The sequence below is a fragment of the Narcine bancroftii genome, chromosome 6 (assembly GCF_036971445.1).
Source record: "Narcine bancroftii isolate sNarBan1 chromosome 6, sNarBan1.hap1, whole genome shotgun sequence".
NCBI classification, from domain to species: domain Eukaryota; kingdom Metazoa; phylum Chordata; class Chondrichthyes; order Torpediniformes; family Narcinidae; genus Narcine; species Narcine bancroftii.
Window position 1 is genome coordinate 1750379 of NC_091474.1, and position 22015 is coordinate 1772393.

Here is a 22015-nt window from a genome sequence, read left to right on the forward strand (position 1 = left end):
ATTGTTGTTCGTTATATACATTAATGATCTAGATGATGGGGTGGTGAATTGGATTAGTAAATATGCAGACGATACTAAGATAGGTGGAATAGTGGATAATGAAGAAGGTTTTCAAGGATTGCAGAGGGATTTGGGCTGCTTAGAAAAGTGGGCTGAAAAATGGCAGATGGAATTTAATGCTGATAAGTGTGAGGTGCTTCATTTTGGTAAGAAGAATCAGAATAGGACATATGTGGTAAATGGGAGAGCATTGAGGAATACAGAAGAGCAGAAAGATTTAGGAGTGACGGTACATCGTTCCCTGAAGGTAGAAACTCACGTGAATAGGGTGGTGAAGAAGGCTTTTAGTATGCTGGCCTTTATCAATCATTGCATGGAATATAGGAGTTGGGAGGTGATGTTGAGATTGTATAAGACGTTGGTGCGGCCTAATTTGGAGTTCTGTGTGCAGTTCTGGTCGCCTAATTATAGGAAGGATATAAACAGAGTGGAGAGAGTGCAGAGAAGGTTTACCAGAATGTTGCCTGGGTTTAAGCATCTGGAGTATGGGGAGAGATTGGACAGATTGGGTCTTTATTCTTTGGAGCGTAGAAGGTTGAGAGGGGATTTGATAGAAGTATTTAAGATTATGAAAGGGATAGACAGAATGGATGTGGATAGTCTATTTCCGTTAAGAGGAGGAAAGTTTAAAACAAGAGGACATGAGTTAAGAATTAAGGGGAAGAGGTTTAGAGGTAACATGAGGGGGAACTTCTTTACTCAGAGAGTGGTAGCTGTGTGGAATGAACTTCCGGGAGAAATAGTGGCGGCGGAGTCAATTGTATTATTTAAGAAAAGGTTGGACAGGTATATGGATGAGAGGAAGATGGAGGGTTATGGGCATTGTGCAGGGAGGTGGGATTAGAAAGGGGTGTTTGGTTCGGTGTGGACTAGAAGGGCCTAATGGCCTGTTTCCGTGCTGTAATTGTTATGTTATGTTATGATGTCCTCATCTTGGGAACAGATATGAAGGAAGTGGAGAAATTGAGAGAAAGGAATAGAATCCTTGCAGGGGACTGTGTGTGAAGAAGCGTGGTTGAAGTCATTGTGGGAATTAGTGGGTTTGTAAAAAAAAAAAAAAAAAAAAAAATTCCTTAGAAAGCTGGTCTCCCGAGATGGAGACAGAGAGATCAAGAAAGGGTGTGTCTCCGGAGATGGACTAAGTAAATTTGAGGACAGGGTGAAGCCTGTCCTCACTTGAGCAAAGTGAATGAATTGCCAAGCTCATTACTGGTGCATGAGGCAAAACCGATAGAGGAAGAAGAGTTGAGAGGCCTTTATAGTCAGATTTTAATCTTGCAGCAAGCAGACTGCTACTGAATAAACATAGTGTATAAAAAGTTAGCAATAAATGTGTCTGCCTTGGTTTACTATCAGTGAATATCCTGTAGAGGGAGTTGAGAGCAGAGAAATAAAAAGGCTGTGCACTGATTAACGGCACATTTTCCTCTATATTGTAATTTGAAAGGTTATTGATGTCACTTTTTATATACTGTGTTTATTCAGTAGAAATCTGCTTGCTGCAAGATTAAAATCTGATCTGAAATTGACCCCACCTCAGCCTGTCAAGTACAGTCTGAGCCAAAGACATGAGATTTTTTTGATGCCATGAATCCTGTCCTGGTACAACCCATAGCCTGCAGACACTCAACCCACCACTACAGAGATGCCATATGTTTCCATCCTTTAAACATGGTCCCCTGAAAAACCCTCTCCTTTTCATTTTACAACCAAACTCCTCAATTCTCTGATCCGGAATCCTCTTGTGTATGAACGGAACCTTTTGCAAATTTAGCCAACACCTGTTTAGATGTATGCAATCCTTTAATCACAGTACATGCATGGTGACCATACCAGCAGTGCTAAACATTCCTCTCCATACTGACTTGGGCAGTGTACAACTGCATAAATAAATGATATTATTTTATTTAATGTAAAAAGCATTAGAAGACTTCTGTAGAGTATCCATTTATAAAAAAATTACCTGATTTAACCTGAGGGCAAAGACCATTTGTCAAAGTCCACACTAATGAGCCAACACACTGGCCTTGAGTCAAGGAGTCAGGCTGCAGTGTTCATTGTGTTCTTGACCTTTGATGAAGTCCATTGCAGACTCTGACCTGACACACAAGGAGGTTAAACTAAGTGTGCATAGTTTATCTCAGGGCTTTCCATAGATTGCCTTTTGAATAAACAGGGCAGATCATCTGACCTAATGCCAACACTAACAATGGGACCTCCCTGTAAAATTTCTGGTTTTACAGCATTGATTTTAACCAAAGATGCACCTTTTACCCAGTATAGGATTCCTCATGAAATCCAATGTGGCACTGCAACCTTCTGCTGACCTTCCAGCTCTCATTTTGGGAAATCTGACTGATGAATCTATGCCAAGTTTACCTGGTAAATAGAAGACATAAGATTCTGGATAAATAACACTGGACAATGAAGATTTTTCTTCCTGAACACTTTTGGGTATACTTTATGGATTTTGGGCTGTTGATCACCAAAAGCACCTTAGCATTTTCCTTTGAGATAACCTATTTTTGTGATTTCCTGTCATATTTTAATTTACTTCAAGCATGCAAAACATTGAAGTGTAGCATGTCATTGAACATTCAATTTCTGGATTTTCACTTGGACTACTTACCTGGTGATCTTGGTGCAGTCTGTATCAGACCAACCGAAATCCATCCATGTTGGCTGACTATTGTTGGACACTGACATGAGAGGCATCAGATGCTGAGTACAAATGAAAATCAGCAGCGAAACATTTTTAAGTCAGTTGAACTAACGCAACGTGTCAGCGTCAATATGCAATTCAACATATGCTAAAATCCAATAAAAGTTAATTTATTGTTTCTCCAACTTCATGTGTGATGCAGCAAATCTGAAATTATCTTAGTGATCAACTTGAAGTTGTCTATCATAATCCACAATTTTTTTTCAGGAAGCAAACCTTTTGAAAGCATTTGATGTCCAGTGTAATGACATTTTTACTTACTGTATATTTTGGTATACAAGTTGAGTCGTGAAACCCTAAAAAGTATTTCTTAAAAAGGAGAGGTCGTCTTGTATGCTGAATGTACTTTTGAGAACTTAAATTTACCGCAAAAAGCAGATAGACATTAATTTGGCATATAAGTTGACGCTGGAAGCAAGTTCCCTCCACTGGCATATTCATGACCATTAAAGAGGTCCTAGTCATACTAACTGTCTTGACATCTGTTTAGTTTCACTGGCTTCCATTAAAAACTGTACTGGGAACTCAAATTGAACAAACAAAGGTAGATGGATAGCTATTTTGGAATAACTGAGGATTTGAAGCTCAGGGATCAGTTTATCAAATTGGCAAACTACCTCTAAAGGGTGCCAATATTAAAGTAACTGTTATGTTCACAGCCAATATATTAACTGCACCTACCATTTTTATATTTTAAAATCCATTAATTTTTTTTGCTTGAAAAGTACTTGTACTTCTTAGAATAAATACAATTACAAAGTTCAAAAGGCATTTGGACACATATATGAACTGAAGAAAGCAGGCAAATGGGATGAACTCAGAAGGACAGCTTGGTTGGAATGAAGGGCCTGCTCCATGCTTCATGACTCTGATTCAGTGCAAATAAAAATCCAGATGTTAAAAAAATAGTCTTTCAGTGTGAGAGAGATTGCATTGTTTATAGCTTCATATGCCACTTAAAGCTCAGGATCAAATGGTATTGACTCAGGCTAATTGCCTGTAGGAATTAATGCTTGTAGTCCCCTGTTGCTTGGACTAACCTGGCCCAGATGCATGGGACCTATTTTGCTAATTCAAAGATATTGCCTCCAGTGGGGTGCTGATGGAGCCTCTACCCCTTTTAATGCTTTTCTTTATTGCCAATGTATGAAGGTTTTCTTTATGAACAACATTGAATATTTTTTCCTTATGTACTTGATGGAAATGAACATCAATGGATGAAACAGTTGTACACGAGAGTGCTGTAAGTAACTTGCTGTTTGGTCTGGGTTCCCTCAATATTTCCATATATGGGTGGATCCACATCCCTAAGTAGCCTTCAAGAAACTTTGCCAGTATTGCATGATCTATTTGCTGGGATTGATCAGGAAAACCAAGGTCTCCTTCTCCAGTTCCTAAAAACCAGTTTTGATTCATGTCATTATTTTTATCAGAAGTTTGCACTTTTGTCTGTTATGACAGAAATCTAATAATCATTATTGCAGATTATGTCAAACTTTAAGGACCTGGTGCTACTGTAACTTTTGTTTTAAATTTTTTATTTTTCACACTATAAACCATACTGACCAAAATACACACAAACATTTCCCTCTTGAAGTGTCATTTTCTCCCCTTTCCCCCCCTCCCTTCACCCCCCCTCCCCACCCACTCAACGTTCAACCTATATGATACATTAAACCCATTAAACAATGTCATCACACAATGAAAATAAACAAGAAATTTGTGTCATCTACTTTTACATACTGGGTCAGTTCATTTCGTCTTCTTCTCCTTCTGTCATTTTAGGGGATGGAGGTCCGCAGTAGGACTTCTCTGTTGTGTTCCATGTACGGTTCCCAAATCTGTTCGAATACTGTAATGTTATTTCTTAAATTATATGTTATTTTTTCCAATGGAATACATTTATTCATTTCTATGTACCATTGCTGTATTCTCAGGCTATCTTCTAATACATTTTTTTTTGCTACAGCTAAGACTATCATAATAAATCTTTTAAGTAAGACACCATGCACAAATTTAATTGGACAAAATGGATGGTAGAGCATCGTGAGACATTTTTGCATTATGGAAATTGCCAAGCAATAACAAACCTTCAGGAAGGAGCTACAAAGCTACACAGCCTTGACTGCTGTAGGGATTGAGTCTCTGCTGTGGGGATGAGGCCTCCATTCATCAGCGTCATTTACTGCTGGTGGCTGGCTGAGGTGGGGACAGTGTGGTGTGTTTTGTGCAAGGTATGTTGTAGTGTATCATGTGTCTGGGTTTGGGGGTATTGGAGGGTGCGCTGTCTTAGATTACAGGGCCCTGTGGCAGAGAGTGAGGTCGGTTGAGGACCTTGATGGCAGGGTGCAGTGCTGCTGGAGCTCACTGGAGCGCCGCTCTAGGCACCCTCTGGTGCAGCTCCCCCACCTTCTTGTCATTTTTAGTGAGCTCCAGCACCTAAAAATTAAGTACTGCACCCCTGGTTGTCGGGTCTCCCTTCCACCATTATGGGCATTTTTTTTCGTCGTGCACTGTACCCGTGAAGGCTGGCAGCATTGTAGGGATCTACGCACATCCTCATGTGAAATCTTTTCCTCCTTCTTCTTCCTATTGCCATTAGCTTAGGTGTTGAAGCTTTCAGGCTCCTATGGATTGTGAACTATATGGCAGTTTCTTCACTCAAGCTACCAGACTTTTAACACCCAGAGTCTATTGTAACTTGTCTCTACTGTGCCTATTGTCTAGTTTTTATTAATTACTGTATTGTTTTCACTGTTTTATTCATTTTATGTAGCTTCATGTAGGGTGTAGTCTAGTATCGTCTAGTGTAGTTTTTGTTTTGTCTTGCATAATAATAGTGTAGTCTTGTGTTGTCTTACGCTGTTTTACGTAGTCTCGTGTCGTTTTATGTAGTTTCATGGTTTGGATGGACACTGTCTCATTTTTTTTACTGTGCACTGCATTTTCAGTTTGGTTTTTATAATGACAAATAAAGGCTACTTGAACATGGCTGAAGTGTTACAAGGTAAAGATTTTAGGAGTGAAGTTAGTGGTCAAGGAGTTAAGAGTAAAGGCAAGTTTGATACAATTTTAACTTTCTAAACTAAACTGGTAAACCCTCTTTGAATACAAGGTCACTGACAATTCAGCAGAAAAACAGAATGATCGATGACTTGTTTAGAATCATTAAACCTTTCCCTCAGTCAGTCAGATTTTAATGCATCTTTTATCAAATTGAAATGATAATATGGGATATGTGAAAAAAATGAGAAGTAGGCAAGAAAATCTTTAATCAGGAGGAAATATTTGCCAAGAGTGTTCAGGGACCAATTGGCTTCCTTGAACCTTTTAAAAAAAAAAGTGCAATCAGTGGTGAGTCTACGTTTCAAGGAATAAATAATGTATGTTATAAATCAATTGATTATCCATTAGAACAGCATCCATCCCCCTAAAATCTGTACTTTGGAATGAGTATTGTTAGATACCTGTAAGCATTTATAGTTTCTAATGCTTTGATATGACAGCTGAGCATAATATGGCAATTTTAATTTGATCTGTGTGGTGGTACACTACCGGCCTACTGCAGGGGGCAACCTCTGTACCTGCAGAAGTGTAAGGACACAGGACAACACCAAGCTGACTGTCAATCAGTCAGCCTGAAGGGATCAAGCCCTACCTGGTTGGGTGTCATTCACCCTCCAGGATATAAGTCTGTGCTGGCCTCCCGAGGCCTCACTCAGAGTTGCTGCAACCACAGCCAGCCTAGCTCTGTGGAAGTCTTTGTGGATTAAAGCCTGTTGTACAGTCTATATCTTTGCGTGTATCTGATTCTGGCTAACAGTGCACCAGAATTTAATCCACAAAATTTTTCCACGGCGACTATAGAAAAACTCCTGTGCACACGGAGCCTCGAGGTTGACCCACGCCACCCAGAAGCCCAGACACGCTTCGAGATCTGGCAGCATGCAGTCAAGCAATCATTGAGGCACATGAGGGCGACATCCTGGACTCCGATCGGAAGAGGTTGGTCCTGGCGCCTTCCAGGCAATCAAAGGCTGCTCCATGTACAAGAGCGCAATTGGCGCTCTCTAGAACTTGTACAAGCCCCCCATGATTGTGGTCTGTGCAAGGTGGTACCTCAACACCCGAGCCCAGCAACCTGGGGAGACGGCTGAGTTTTACCTGGGACACTTGCGAGAGTTGGCCCGACCATGTTTGGCTGAACCTGGGGTAGGCGTAGAGGAGGTCGAGAGGCTGATCCGGGATGCCTTCGTCCGAGGGCTAAGCTCGAGGGCCACCTGGCAGAAGCTGCTGGAGACAACATCTATGCCCTAACCAGGACTGTGGAAATGGTCCAAACCCTGGAAGCAGCAGCCCTGCATGTTGAAGCCTTCGATTCCAGGTTCCCCCAGGCTCCCTCATGGCCCTCTCACACTGCAGCTGCAGCCCTAGGCCGAGCTGGGGAGGAGAACGTCGCTGCTGCAGGTGCCTGGTGCCCCTGTAAGTACTGTGGGTCCTGGTGTGGGTCAGATCGACGATTGTACCAAAACTGCCCAGCTAGGAACCAGTATTGTCCTGATGCGGAAAGAAAGGCCACTTTGCAAAAGTGTGCCTCTCTAAACCTGCCAGCAGCTCAGCGGCCCACTATGACCTCCCCGCCGACACTCCACATGCACGTGCTGGGCGGCGCCATTGACCACGCATGACTTCCCCCTTCCTCGATTTCAACCGCGATACATCCGGCCCTGCCAGCGACTGTCATAGCATGTGCCCTGAGCTTCTGCACTAGCCCTCACCCTCACCAGCACCGCACACTGAGAACTACAGTGACGTCACTTCCGGCTCACTGAGTGACATCACTTCTGGTTGACGTAACAACGTCATGGCCGCCGGCCGTGATAATGTCACTTCCCCCAGTGCAGTGGACATGGCTGGGGAAGGAGGCCAGCCATGCAGCAGCCCCCCCATGTGCTGCCGCCATCCTGGGCCAGGCAGTGCCTGACACGGAGGGCCCCCGACAACGTTGAGAATGACATGGTCAACATGGGTGATGACCAGGCCACCCTACCGACGCTCTCCATCCCTCCGGATAGCGACGACTCCAACTCTGAGACGGTCCTGGCCGCTACCATGCTTGGTGGTCGAAGGGGAAAGAAAGCCAAGGATGGTCGTGGATTACAGCCAGACCATTAATCGGTACACCCACCTAGATGCCTACCCCCTGCCGAGTATTACCAACATGGTCAATGAGATAGCCCGCTACTGGGTTTTTTCCATGATTGACCTGAAGTTGGCGTATCACCAAATCCCTATCCATCCGAAGGAGAAGCCCTACACAACCTTTGAGGCGGACGGGCGCCTGTACCAGTTCTGCTGGGTTCCTTTTGGGGGTCACGAACGGGGTCTCCGTTTTCCAGTGGGAGATGGATGGCATGGTAGACCGGCACAAGCTGAAGGTGACGTTCCCATACCTGAAGAACGTCACTATCTGCGGCCATGACCAGCAAGACCACGATGCTAACCTGGAAAAATTCCTCCAGACAGCCGCGGAGCTGAACCTCACTTACAACAAGGAGAAGTGTGTGTTCAGCACCACCCGCCTCGCCATCCTGAGGTACATCGTGGCCCATGGAGTCGTCGGCCCAGATCCGGAAAGGATGCACCCATTAATGGAATTATCCCTGGCCCCCACGCTAAAGGCCCTCTGCAGGTGCCTGGGCCTGTTCTCTTATTACTTGCAGTGGGTCCCTCGTTTCTCGGACAAGGTCTGCCCACTGGCCCAAGCCGCAACTTTTCCCCTCCCACCTGAGGCGCAGGCAGCCTTCACCTGCATCAGGCAAGACATCGCGGACGCCATGATGCAGGCTGTGGATGAAAACTCCCCATTCTAGGTGGAGAGCGATGCCTCTGAGGTGGCCCTCACTGTGACCCTCAACCAAGGGGGGACACCCCATTGCCTTCTTCTCCAGGACCCTCCACGGTTCTGTGCTAGGGTACTCCACCATTGAAAAGGAGGCCCAGGCGATTGTGGAAGTGGTCCGTCACTGTGCCACTACCTGGCTGGCAGGAGATTTACGCTCTTCACAGACCAGCGGGCCATGGAGTTCATTTTTAACACTACCCACAAGAGCAAGATCAAGACCAACAAGATCCTGTGCTGGAGAGTCGAGCTATGACATCTAGTACCGCCCCGGGAAGTTTAACAACTCCCTTGATGTCCTCTCTTGCACCTGCGCATCTATGCATGACGACAGGTTGCAGGCATTGCATGAGTCCCTCTGCCATGAAGGCATCACTCGGTTGTACCATTTCGTTAATTCCCAAAATCTGCCGTACACCATCAGGCACGTCAGGGACATAACCGAGGACTGTCGGGTCTGTGCAGAGTGTAAACCCCGCTTCTTCCGCCCCCCCCCCAGCCCCATGTTGTAAAGGCTACTCGGCCTTTCGAGCGTCTCGGCATGGACTTCAAAGGGCCCCTGCCTTCCATGAACCGAAATATCTACTTCCTCACAGTAGTGGACGAATAATCACGCTTCCCTTTCATCATCCCTTGTCCGGACACCTCCAAGGCCACCATCATCAGAGCCTTGGGGCACATTTTCACCATATTTGGCTACCCTGCCTTCATCCACAGCGACTGGGGGTCTAGTTTCTTGAGCGACAAGCTGCGCCAGTACCTGACAGCGAGGGGCATCGCCACCAGTCGCATGACAAGCTATAACCCGAGAGGCAACAGGCAAGTGGAACACAAGACTGGGGTGGTCTGGAAGGCAGTCCTCCTGGCTCACAGGTCAAAAGGGTGGGCCGTTGAGTACTAGCAGTATGAGGTGCTCCATGCCATTCGGTCACTGGTGTGCACGGCTACCAATGAGACTCCTCACGAACGTCTGTTCTCATTCCCCAGGAGGTTGGCGACTGGAATGTCACTTCTGCGTAAGCATGTACGGACACACTAGGCCGAAGCACTGGTGGAGCAGGTTTTCCTCCTTCATGCAAACCATAACTACGCTTACGTTAGGTTCGGCCCTGGCAGGGAGGACACCATCTCAACCAGGGACCTGGCACCAGCAGGAGCACCCACCACACCACCCTCCAACCCAGGATGACGATGACCGGGCATACATCCCCGTCCACAGGCAGCAGGGCCTCCTTGACCACCAGGGGCCCGCTTCAGCCTTAGGAGACAAACCCTCCCCCCCCCCAACCCATCCAATGAGCCATATACGTCGACCTTGGCCACGCGCGGCACCACACCGTCCACACAGACCCCTGCCGCCAGCCCCCCACTTCCCTTCTGACCAGTGACCAGGAGCTAGTCCTATGACGGTCACAGAGAGCCCGGCAGCTGCCGAATCATCTCAACCTGTAAATATTGTATGTACATAGTGGGTGCGATTCCTTGTTACTGCCCCCCCCATCCCCCGGGACAATTTTAAAGAAGGGGGTGAATGTGGTGGTACACCACCGGCCTACTGCAGGGGGTAACCTCTGTACCTGCAGGAGTGTAAGAGGACAGGACAACACCCGGCTGGCTGTCAATCACCCTCCGGGTGATTGCCTGTGCCAGGTTCTCGAGTCCTCTTTGTGTGTGTGTGATTCTGGTTAACAGTGCACCGCAATCTGAAGACTGTATGAAACCAGCTATTACCCAATACACCATTAGGGGAGCTAGATAGGCATTTTAAATAGCAAACCTTAACTCTGATGAGAATTTCTTGGGAAATAAAAGGTACAATGCTATAGCAAAGACATTCCATTAAGTATGTTCACTAGCAAGATTGCACTGGAAGAGCAGCTTCATACAGTTGTCCTCAACTTTCCTATTGCAGATTATGTGTACAATAATCAATTGTGTCTTTAAACAGATATTTCCAGATAGTAGATACTAGTTTTCTTTTGCAAATCAGTGTTTTCTTGTGAAGTCAATTCAATAAAGCATAATGTTTGCAGTGATTATTATGAGTCTCCTGAGCATCCAAAGTAAAAGAGAAAACCATAAGATCCAGTTTAAAAAATGAAAACAGATGTTTGATTTATGGCATGCAGCTGATGGCATACTGGAAACACTATACAGACTCAGCATAATGTTAATTTAAGATCTACTTTAACAGTTCCAGAGTTGGCTAGACTGCACCATAGAAAATAAATGGAAATATGGACTTTAAAGTTCGTCCTGTTAAGTGAAAGTATGTTAAAGCAATGCAAAACAGAAAGTTCTTTATTGGTTCTTGGAATTTCTTCTTTGATAACGTTTCGAAGTGGCACTTCTAAGATACATTGTTATCAGTAACATGCATATGGTGCCTATGTAATTCTTGTAAACACTGGATCAGTGCAAAAAATTCTTCCATGCATTGAGTGACCGCTGAAGGAATAAAGACATCAGGACATTACACAAAGGTAAGTCAATAAAACTTTTAATAAAAATACCAAGGAAATAATTAACTGTGGATGACAAGTATTTTTTCTGGAATGGTTATTACTTCTGTCTCTGGAATTGTTACTACATACTTGTTCTACATAATACCGAAAGTTGTTATTAAAAGTAACCAGTCTGAAACATTTTAAAACAATTCTAAGCTGACATTGTGTCAAATTCTTCTATGACAGAAGAAGCTTCGCCACAGCAAATGACGGATTCACAAATTCTGAATCAATCTTGTATTCTAAATGTCATTAAGTCTTAGATGCCAGTATCTTATTATCCAAACTGCTTCCTGAAACATTTAAATGATTTTGTTTTAAATAATGTTTTATGTTAAGAGTATTAAAATAAACTGGAAAGCACTTCTTGAAAGATGATGGAAGTAGATTCAATGGTAACTTTCAAGTGGGAATTGAATATATAACTAATAAGAAAGAACCTGAAGTATAAGGGCTACAGGAATAGAGCATAGGCATTGGACTATTAACTCTTGCAATGTTCAACCTTTGGTATGTAGGATAGATTTGCTTCTTTCTACACTAAAGGGTTCTGTAATTTCAGGATTCTTTTCATTTGTTACTGCAAAATGTTTGTGATATTTTCAAGGGAGATCTGTTTTCATTCTGCTGCTAACTTATGTTCATTCATTTGCAATGTGCATGTCAAAAATAAATTACTTGTAATAGATGTAACTGTAAGATACATCTAACCATTCACAGCACAGAATTAGGCCAGTTTGGCCCTACTAGTCCTTGCCGAACATCTTCTCCCACCTAGTCCCACTGACCTGCATTTGGCCCATAACCCTCCACACCTCTCCCGCTCATATACCTATCCAACCTTTCCTTGAATATTAACATCACTCTTGCTTCTACCACCATTGCCAGAAGTTCATTCCATACCCCCACCACCCATAGGTTATGTTGTAGTTTACCAGTAAAGGAAGTGTATGCCAATCATATTAAAGCTGTACAGAATCCTTCTGAGATAACAGAAGTTTAAAACCGGCACTTGGATCATCATTTATCTTGCTCCCAACTATGCAAAATGTCACTTGAGGTTATAGTCCATAGTGGTTTGTTTTATTATCAGATTTAAATAAATTTGTAATTTTTACAGATTGTAAATTGTAGATGATTAAAAGAAACCTATGATAAAACAAAATGAACATTTTTTAAATCATAGAATTCATTTGCCTCAATTACAACATCATCTCACTGATGCTATGTGCTAAGGTAAAATTATTCTTATCAGAGTTTGAATTAATCAGAAGTTTTTTTGTCAATATCAAACTTGAATTGGCAGCATATTTTTGGACTCCAGTGAATTCTTGCAGTATTTGCATATTCTGCCAAAGGCTATTTGTATGTCACAAACAAAGCAGGAAATATGCAGAGGAGGCTCACCATGTCAATCACCAGGCAAACTTCATTTAGAATGGTTATACTCAATTTAGCAAAACTACACCAAGATAATCTTGTGTTTGAAACAAATTAATATAATTAGTCAAAAAACCTTCCAAATTCAAAGGGAGAAATTGAAATCTAATTCGATAGTTCACTATTTTGCCTGATGTGAAATTTTACCCACCATAGCAGAGTGTTGGTAAACTATGTTGGAATTTGACAGCTAATGCTTCTCCAAACCCACAGCCAGCCAGCTGAAGAACAGAAAGTGATCACTAAGTTTTTAATGATATGTTACCAGTTGATTTTCTCTGGCTGTTATTATTCTACAGGCATGTAGTTACATCTTTGATCATTTCAATTTCTGAAGACTAGATAGGCTAATGTCCACCTTTGACTGACTTATGGGTTCTTTACAATCATTTTCTTTGCCTTGTGAGTGAAATTGTAGCTAATTAGTAGCATATTAGTAGTTAATCTGCTCATTCCCTTAATCAAACAATTAGGGGAATAAACAGAGGGCATACAAGTCAAGGCAAGTGTGGATGGGAATTTGTTACGGCATGGACTAGTAGGGCCGAACTGGCCTGTTCTGTGCTGTAAGTGGTTATATGACTTGAGTTATTCAAAGTGAATTGGTGTAATTTGAAATGAACTCTCCTTGATTTAGCACCATTATTGCATGATTTTTATGGACTAATGACCATGCATCTGTGCCACTGACTCGTGTACAAGGTTTTATCTTGCCTATGCAGTCACTATGACTCACTTCTTGTGACTACAAGATATAACAATATGAGCAGAGAAGGAAATTGTTACATTCCCTGAATTCGAAGCTCTGCATTGGGTCAAAAATATTCTGCCCCTTCTTGACATAAAATAACTTCTGAAAGCAGGACTTATGGATATTCCTTTCTGTGCCAAATATTTCTGTTATGAGCACTTCTGCAAAAGTACTGAAAAATATGCATGAAGGAATTTTACCATTTGTCAAAATCTTATGAAATACTTCACAGTGTTTATTGTGAGTTACTAATGATGTTATTGGGGACCTAGGACAACATTAAATAAAGACATCATTAAATTATTCCAATTATTTCCATTATCTGGCTGATAACCTTGGAAAATCCATTACTCTGTAGATCCTGTCAATTTTTATCACTTTGAAACAGTATATAAATATGTAAGGTATGGGTGGCAATCCAGCACTGTCTGTAAGGAGTTTGTATGATCTCCTTGTGTCCTCAGAGTGGGTTTCCTTAGAGTGCTCTGGTTTCCTTCCATATTGCAAAGATGTATGGGGCTACTAAGTTAATTGGTCACATGAGTGTATTTAGGTGGCAAGGCCTTATGGGCTGGAAGGGTCTGCTGATACCATGTTATGTCTTTAAATATAAAAAATTAAAATTAAATATCTGGTAGATAATTTATCCCTAGATTATCATGAACCAATCCCAGTATTGTTCTTTTATTTAAATGTCATCCAATTGTTATCAAATTAAAATTTGATTAGTAAAGCAAATTAAAAGTAATATCTTTCATAAGAAAATTCCAAAGCATTGCCTCAAGTTTTAACTTATTCTTCATGTTAGATAGGATCTTAATTACTGTCAATCAAATACCATGATAATACGCTACTAGCTGAAATTGGTGTATTTGAATAATGAGTAGCTTTCAGACTGAAGTCAATGCTGGTTCAAAAGGGTGATTAAATTGGTTAGTCCCTCTGTTAACCCCCATAGAAATTGTGATACTCAATAAACCAGCAGTTATTGGACAAAATTTAAGCAAAAGTGAGCACAGAAAAGTTATGAGGTAAAGTTGGAATTGGTTTCCCTAAAGTGAAGGAAGCTGAGAGAAGGGGGGCATGGCATAATGGTGTGAGCGAGGAATGTGGGAAAGCACCTCTCTTGGGAGAATTAATTAATAACTGAACAAAAAAAGGATTCTATAAAATTTTCGTTCATTAAAAGTGGTTGTGAATCTTGCCTGCACAGTTTTAACTGGCTGTGAGAAAGGGAAAGCCTCCAACAAGTAGAAAAATGATTCTAAAAGAAGCCAGAAGATCTGAAAAAAATTGGGCCTACTTGAAAGTCGGAGCGTCGGGCTGGATTTTCTTCTCCACAGGTGACTAGAGTGATGGCAGCAAGAGTTCAGGTGACTCTGGCATCATCTCTCTGGAGATCTGAAGAAGATGGCACTGGCATCCTGAAGAAGACGGTGGCATTACAAGTTTACAAGAACGAGAGTGCATGCATGGACTTTCACGCATGCACAGAACAGATCGATTGAAATTACAGTGGGAGGCTGAGCAGGAAATGCTTTTTTCATCTTCCAGTGAATTAGAGCAGGAGGAGGAAGATCAAAGGAGATTGGAGGAAGAGACAGGCTCAATTTCAAGAAGAGGCTGTGCAGGTAAAGTTACCTGAAATTAAAGGGCAAGGTATGGGCAGGGAACTGATGAATTAGCAGCAAGCAATGAGTCAGAAAATAGATTTACAGAATGGGTCTATTAAATGGGATGTGAATACTCAATTTGAATTTGTTAAAGGAGAAATGAAGATAATTAAGGAAGAGATGAAGAGATATGTTAAAGTGGTTGATAAAGTTAAAATGCAAGTTCAAAAGTTGAAGAAAATTTACATGAATATCATGATGAAGTGGCTCAACGTGGTTAATAAGTTGGAAGATTCATTTATGGCTAGGAGTATTGATAAAAAAGAACTTTTACAAAAAATTTGACATTTTTAGAGAATTATAGTCAACGAAATAATGTGAAGATTGTTGGATTGCCAGAAGCTTTTGAAGTTAAAAGTAATGCAGTGCAGGTTTTTTCAAAAATGGATTTCAGAGACCTTGGGACCTTAAAATTTTCCAAATGGTCTTGAATTGGATAGAGCTCATAGAGTACTGAGATAGAAACTGATGTGGGGTCAATTGCCATGCTCAGCTTTGATCAGATGTCTTTGTTATCAAGAAAATGAGACTATTTTGAGAGTAGTGGTCCAGAAAGCTTGTCAATTTCAGGGCTCTTTGGTTGAGGCTGACAAAAAAAGTATTTTGCTATGTTGATCTTGGTGTGAAAGTGGTGAAAAGAAGAAAGGAATTTAATTCTGCAGAGTCTATTCTTTTCACCGTCCTGCAATACTTAAAAGTTTTTCTGGGCAATAATCAGGCAAAATTCCTTGACAATGAGATGAAAGATTTAGAATTTGGTAATTCTCTTCCAAACAATAAAATTAATCAACAGGTCGATTTATTAACAGTGGACATATGACAGCCTTGACGATGACAATCAAGTTAACAAAGATCTTGAAGCTGCCGCCCTTACCTGATGATGAAGACCATCTGAAAATTGGTTTTTTTCTCCTTTGGGGAGATGGGTTTTTTTTCCTCCTCCTTCCCTAACTTTGAGCCACATAGCAACAAGAGTTGCATCCTGCATAATTGAGGATGGTTGACTGGCTTTTTTGGACAGTTTTTTGGGAGATTTTTTTGTATTAATATTTCTTTTTTCTATATTTCTTTTCTTTTTCTTGATGGAGATGCCAGGGTACTTAAGAATGTGGGAGGTCCAAGAGGAGAGGCAGAGGGGAGTTATAAATTGTTTTGAATTTAATATAATGGCAAATAGTAAAACTTTGAATGTTTAAATTATAATAATGGGCTTAATAATCGATAAAAAGGAAGAGTGTAGGCTTATTTGAAGAAAATAAGTTGAAATTGCTGTTTTTTAACAGGAAACTCAAAGAACATAAAAAAATTCAAAAGAGATTGGGTTGGGCATGTGGTAGCTTCTACTTTTAACTCAAAAGTGAGGAATTTTATTAAAAAAATTATGCCTATTAAAATTCATAACGTGATTAGTGGGAAGAATTGTATTAGTAAATTGTCAAATTTATTCTGAAGATTGGACTTTGATGAATAATTATGCACCAAATTTAGATGATGAAGGGTTTATTAGAGATACATTTATGCATTTAGCTGAGACTCATCGAAAATATTGGTAGGAGGGGATTTTAATTGTTGTTTGGATCTAGTTTTGGATAAAACAACCAAATTAATTATTTGAACTAAAGCAGCAAAGGCAATTTTGAATGTTACAAAAGATTTGAATTTAATAGATATTTGGAGGAGATTAAACCCTAAGGAAAGGGATTATTTTTTTTATTCATGTATATTTGATTTTTATTCTTGGATATTTTCATTTATAATTTCTGCACAATTCCAAGGAAATGTTATGATTCTAGGCTGTAAGGCCAGAATTTTTTCTGATCATTTTCCACTCTTAATGTCATATTTATTTTTGGAAAAGAAACAAATGGTTTATAGATGGCGATTAAATTCAACATTGTTATAAAGGACAGATTTTTGTGATTTTTTTTTAAAGAAAGCATATTCAAGAATTTTTAGAATTCAAATTCTGTTTCTAATAAACTTGTTGTTTGGGATGCATTTAAGAGGACAAATAGAAAAATTTACAGTAAAAATTAAGAAAGATTATACCAAAAAATTAGAAAGGGAAATACAGATTTGGAAAAAGTATTACAAAAAATCCTTCAGATGAAAAAAGAAAGCAATTAATGAAGAAAAAGTTTCATTTAATGCAATTCAGATGTAGGACTGAAAAATTGAATGATGGAACTAAGCAAAGATATTATGAATTAAGAGAAAGAGCTCATAAAGCTTTAGCTTGGCAGTTAAAAACTGAACAATCTTCTCAAATAATTAATGCTGTAAGTAAAAGATCAAAGGTGATTACTTATAATCCTAAAGAAATTAATGATGTTTTTAAAGTTTTTTATTCTGATTTGTATAAATCAGAATTTATTGGAGATGACGATAAGATTGATAAATCTTTATCTCAGATAAATTAATCTAGTTTGACTTATCAAGATCAGAAAAAAAATTGTATTCTCCTTTTACAATAAGAGAAATTAATGAAGTTCATTACAGAATGAAAAATCTCTTAGAGAATATGGTTTTCCATCTGAATTTTATGAGAAGAATAAGAACCTTTTAAAAACTCCATTTATGGAGGTGCTAAAGCAGGGGATGGAAGCCCATTCTTTACCAGATTCTTTCTCAACAGTGATAATTGCAATTATGCCAAAGAAAGATAAAGACTTGTTAAATCCTGCATCTTATCATCCAATATTTTTATTGAATGTAGATTATAAAATTATTATAAACTTGTTAGCAAATATATTATCTAAATATCTACCTGATCTAATTCATATGGATCAAGCAGGTTTTATTAAACAAATGGTATTCTGCAGACAATATTGCAAGATTAATTTGCTTAATTCAGAAAAGAAGAGACCGTAGTATTGCTGCAACTTTGGATGCGGAAAAGGCTTTTGATAGATTGGAATGGATTTTTATTTATTTAAAGTACTGGAGAAGTACTTAATTAATATTGAATACTGGTTCTACGTATATAAATTGGGTTAAATCCTTTGATAAAAGTTATTGCTAATGGACAAATTTCTGCTTCTTTTCCATTGACTAGGTCAAATTGATAAGGTTGTCTTTTGTCCCTGGCTTTATTTTAGCAATTGAACCTTTAGCTGAACTTATTAGACAGGATTCTAAGGTCAAGGGAATTAAAGTGAATCAAGAAGAATATAAAAATAATTTATTTGCTGATAATGTTTTGGTTTATTTAAATGATCCTAAAAAAATCTTTATTACAATTACAGACTAGATTGAAAGAATATGGGGAAGTCTCTGGTTATAAAGTTAATTGGGATAAAAGTGAGATTGTGCCCTTAGCTGTGGATGATTATACAGATTGTAAAATAGGCACAAAATTTAGGTGGCCAGATATAGGTTTCAAATATTTAGGTATTAAAATTGATAATGATTTTAAAAAATTATATAAATTGAATTATTTACTCTTGCTTAATAGAAGTTTTGCTGATTTAAAAAAAAATTGAATAATTTACCTATTACTTTAATTGGTAAAGTAAATTATGTTAAAAATGAATGTGTTTCCTACAGTTCAATATCTTTTTCAATCTATTTCCATTCCAATTCTTTCAAATTTTTTAAAGGATTTAAATATGACAGTTAGGAAATTTTTATGGAAAGATAAAGTGCCAAGGGTTTCTTTGGGAAAAATTGACTTGAAAATATGAGTTTGGGGACGTGTTTTCCTCACTTTAAAAATTATTATAAACCAGCTCAATTGAGATTTATAAATGTATTGTTTAGATAGTATTTCAGCTTGGGCCTCTGTTGAATTCAATGCAATAGGGGATACGGATCCCCAAGATTTTATTTGTAAATGGAATTCTAAGCTGTTATTTGGAAGTAGGGAATCATCTATTTTGAAACATTTGATTGAGTTGTTGAATAATATTGATATTGAAATTGGTACGAAAGGTTTAATGTCTAGAAAAAAAAAACCTCTATGTCAAAATAGGCTTATTCCTTTTTCAATGGATAACCAATTCTTGAGGATTTGGAGACGGGAGTTTTTAAGAGGATTGAAGATTGTTTTGAGGATGGGAGATTTATAACATTTAAACAAATTATGGAAAAATTTAATGAACCTAGCAGTACTTTATTTTGTTATTACCAAGTTAAAAACTCTTAATCCTGCAAAATAGGTCCTACTTTGATGCTATCTAATCAAAGTAAATTAAAATTACTGATTTGTAATACTACTGTAAATAAACTTATTTCAGTAAAGCATAACTTTCTTCAAACAAAGGTTCCCAAAATTATGGAGCATAATTCAAAATTAAGATGGGAATTAGATTTAAATACTGAAATAAGTGAAAAGAATTGGATGGAGTTGTATAAGAATAATACGACTAAACTAATAAACGTAAGATATAGGTTGGTTCACATAAGTTATATTTGACTCCACAAAAATTAAATGGATTAAATCCTGTTGCATCAGATTTATGTTTTAGATATAGATCTGAAGTCAGAACTTTTTTTCATTCAATTTGGCAATGTCCTAAAATTAGACAATATTGGTTAGAGGTAGGTAATTTTTTGGGATAGATTATTGGGCCCAAATTCCCACAGTACCCAATGCTATTTTTATTAAGTAATATTAAGGATATAAGGCCAAAATTAAATTTAAATATTTATCAAATGAATTTGTGTTAATTACTTTGGCAGTTTCTATGAAATGTATAGCAATAACATGGAAGTCAGAAATAGATTTAGGCATGGAAAGGTGGCATGCAGAACTTTGTAGTTGTATATAATTAGAGAAAATTACTTATAATCTGTCAGATAAATAGCATATTTTTGGAAAATATGGAGCCCATATTTGTGAAATTTTGGTTTGCATATATAATTGACTCTCTGAAGGCCTCACTTCTTGGTAACCTCCAATAGAATTTTCTTTAGAAATATTTTATTTTCTTGGCATTCTTAAGTTTTTTCTTTCTTTTTTTTTTAGGAATGGTGGGTTGGGAGGATGGGTTGAAGAGTGTATATTTTTTTAAAAATAATTTACAATTGAATGTAATATATTGTGGTTAAAAATTTATTAAGTTTTTTTTTAAAAAGCTGAGAGATGACCTGATAGAGGCATAAATAGGTTAAATATAACAGTCCTTTTACCAGGGTAAGAGTGTCTAAAACTAAAGAGCATAGGCTTAAGGTGAGAGGAGAGAGATTGAAAGATGATCTGACTGGCAAGTTTTCATGCAGAGAGTGGTGGGAATATGGAATACACTGCTAGAAAAGGTGGTAAAGGCATGTACACTAACAATGTTTAAAAAAAAAATTGGACAACTACAGGAGTGGACAATATTTAGATGGGCTACCGGGACCAATGCCTGAAGAGGGCGCACAAAATCAGTGAACCAGTGCGAACTCGAAAGGCCAACATGGCCCGTTTCGGCTCTGTAAATGGTTATATGGTTATGGATGTAGGCCAAACTCAGGAAACTGGGTTCAGCTTGTATAGGTATCTTTGCTGCCACTAAACACCAAATTTCATGACTTGTTCATGACAATAAATTCTGATTCTGATTGGTTGACAAGGGTGAGTTGAGAGAAAGGACCTGTGCTGTCTAGTTCTATGAATTAATTCATATATTATCATTACTGTTCCTGATATAATCCAATGTGCTAAATAGATTTACTGTTCAGTGAGGATTTCTGGATTTCTTGAATCTGCACATTATCTTATTTGTGTAGTTTTTATTAGGAATGAGAACAACATAATTCTTTTTATGCTTGTAAAATCTAACTAATTATCCATCATGCAACCCAACCATTAAATACAACATTTTTTCCAATAAATGTAACTTCTTTATTTGGAATGTCTTTGACATACTTTGCATTCTGTAATACAATTTGAGAAATTTCATTAAAAGAAGAAAAAGTTGTGTTTTTCCTCCGAGACTACATTTAAAATCTAATACTTAGAAAAATGGGATGATTGTGAGATAAGGGAGGAAGGGTAAGGTTACAAAGCAGGAAATCTGACTGCGTGTGAGGTCAGTTTCTCAGTGAATTCTTTCTTCATATGAAGAGCCAGCTAATGACCCATGGATATCCCAACTTCTCCACAACTGGCTTGAATCTCATAGCTAATGATAACATAACATCAATTACAGAATAATGTGAGTAAATATAATAACATAATTGTTGTTTCTGACTTAAACTGCTTTTTGCATGAATTTCTTTTGGCTTTCTTCATTAATCAGATCTGGAGAAATATTCTGGGAAAAGAATAATCAACTTTTTTTTCAATGACAAATATCTCTAGTTACATACTTTTGATGGTTTTTAACTACCATCCATATAGGACATAAGAAGGGTTAAATTTTCAGACTTCCAAAACATATGGTGATTCAATTTCATTGCAATTTGCTCTCAAATACAAACAGAGCATTCTCTTGTACTGTTCTCCCCTTGCATTGCATTAACTTTGAATGTCAGAAGTGTGAGGTTAGGAAGCATGGGCTTGAATCTTGTGCTAACCAGACAACAGCCTTATTCTAGGTAAAAGTCTGCTTTTAATTGAACTAGGACTGCAGATGCAAGCTTCAGCTGATTGGCAAGGTAGAACAACATGAAGGAGATTTCCAAGTGAAAGGAATGAAAAATGATAAATCTCAGAAGGAAGAAATACTTGCTTCTAATATCAAAACAAGCATACGAGTTTCTATGGATATTTAAATCGGAAGAAGACCGCTAAGGTAGGTGAGGGACCATTAGAGGACAATGCTAGTGAATTAATAACAGGAAACAAAGCAACGTAAAATAGGTTCATCAGATTTTTATGTTGGTCTTCCCTGTGCAGGACACTACCTCTAAAATAACAGAATGGGTTAGCAAATTACAGAGAGGAACTAATAAGTATTTTATTCAAAAGGTATAATATATTAGGGGAACCCAAAGACAGACAAATTGTTGCTAGCCAATGGCCTGCACCCAAGA

The 22015-nt window shown here is 38.9% G+C and overlaps 1 protein-coding gene across 14 annotated transcripts in view; it reads left to right on the forward strand.

Annotated features, from left to right (window-relative positions):
* Window positions 1-22015, forward strand: part of ripor3 (RIPOR family member 3) — a 186002-nt gene that overhangs the window by 55846 nt on the left and 108141 nt on the right. Inside the window, exons 1-2 of one of the 14 annotated variants that reach the window (XM_069883655.1) lie at window positions 11116-11167; window positions 21605-21774. The exons of 10 other annotated variants lie outside the window; for them this stretch is intronic. The gene's annotated coding sequence lies outside the window, so the exon portion shown is untranslated. Of the gene's footprint in view, window positions 1-11086; window positions 11168-21174; window positions 21196-21604; window positions 21775-22015 lie in introns of those variants that run through there. 3 more of the 14 variants (XM_069883646.1, XM_069883652.1, XM_069883656.1) reach the window with 3 other exon arrangements.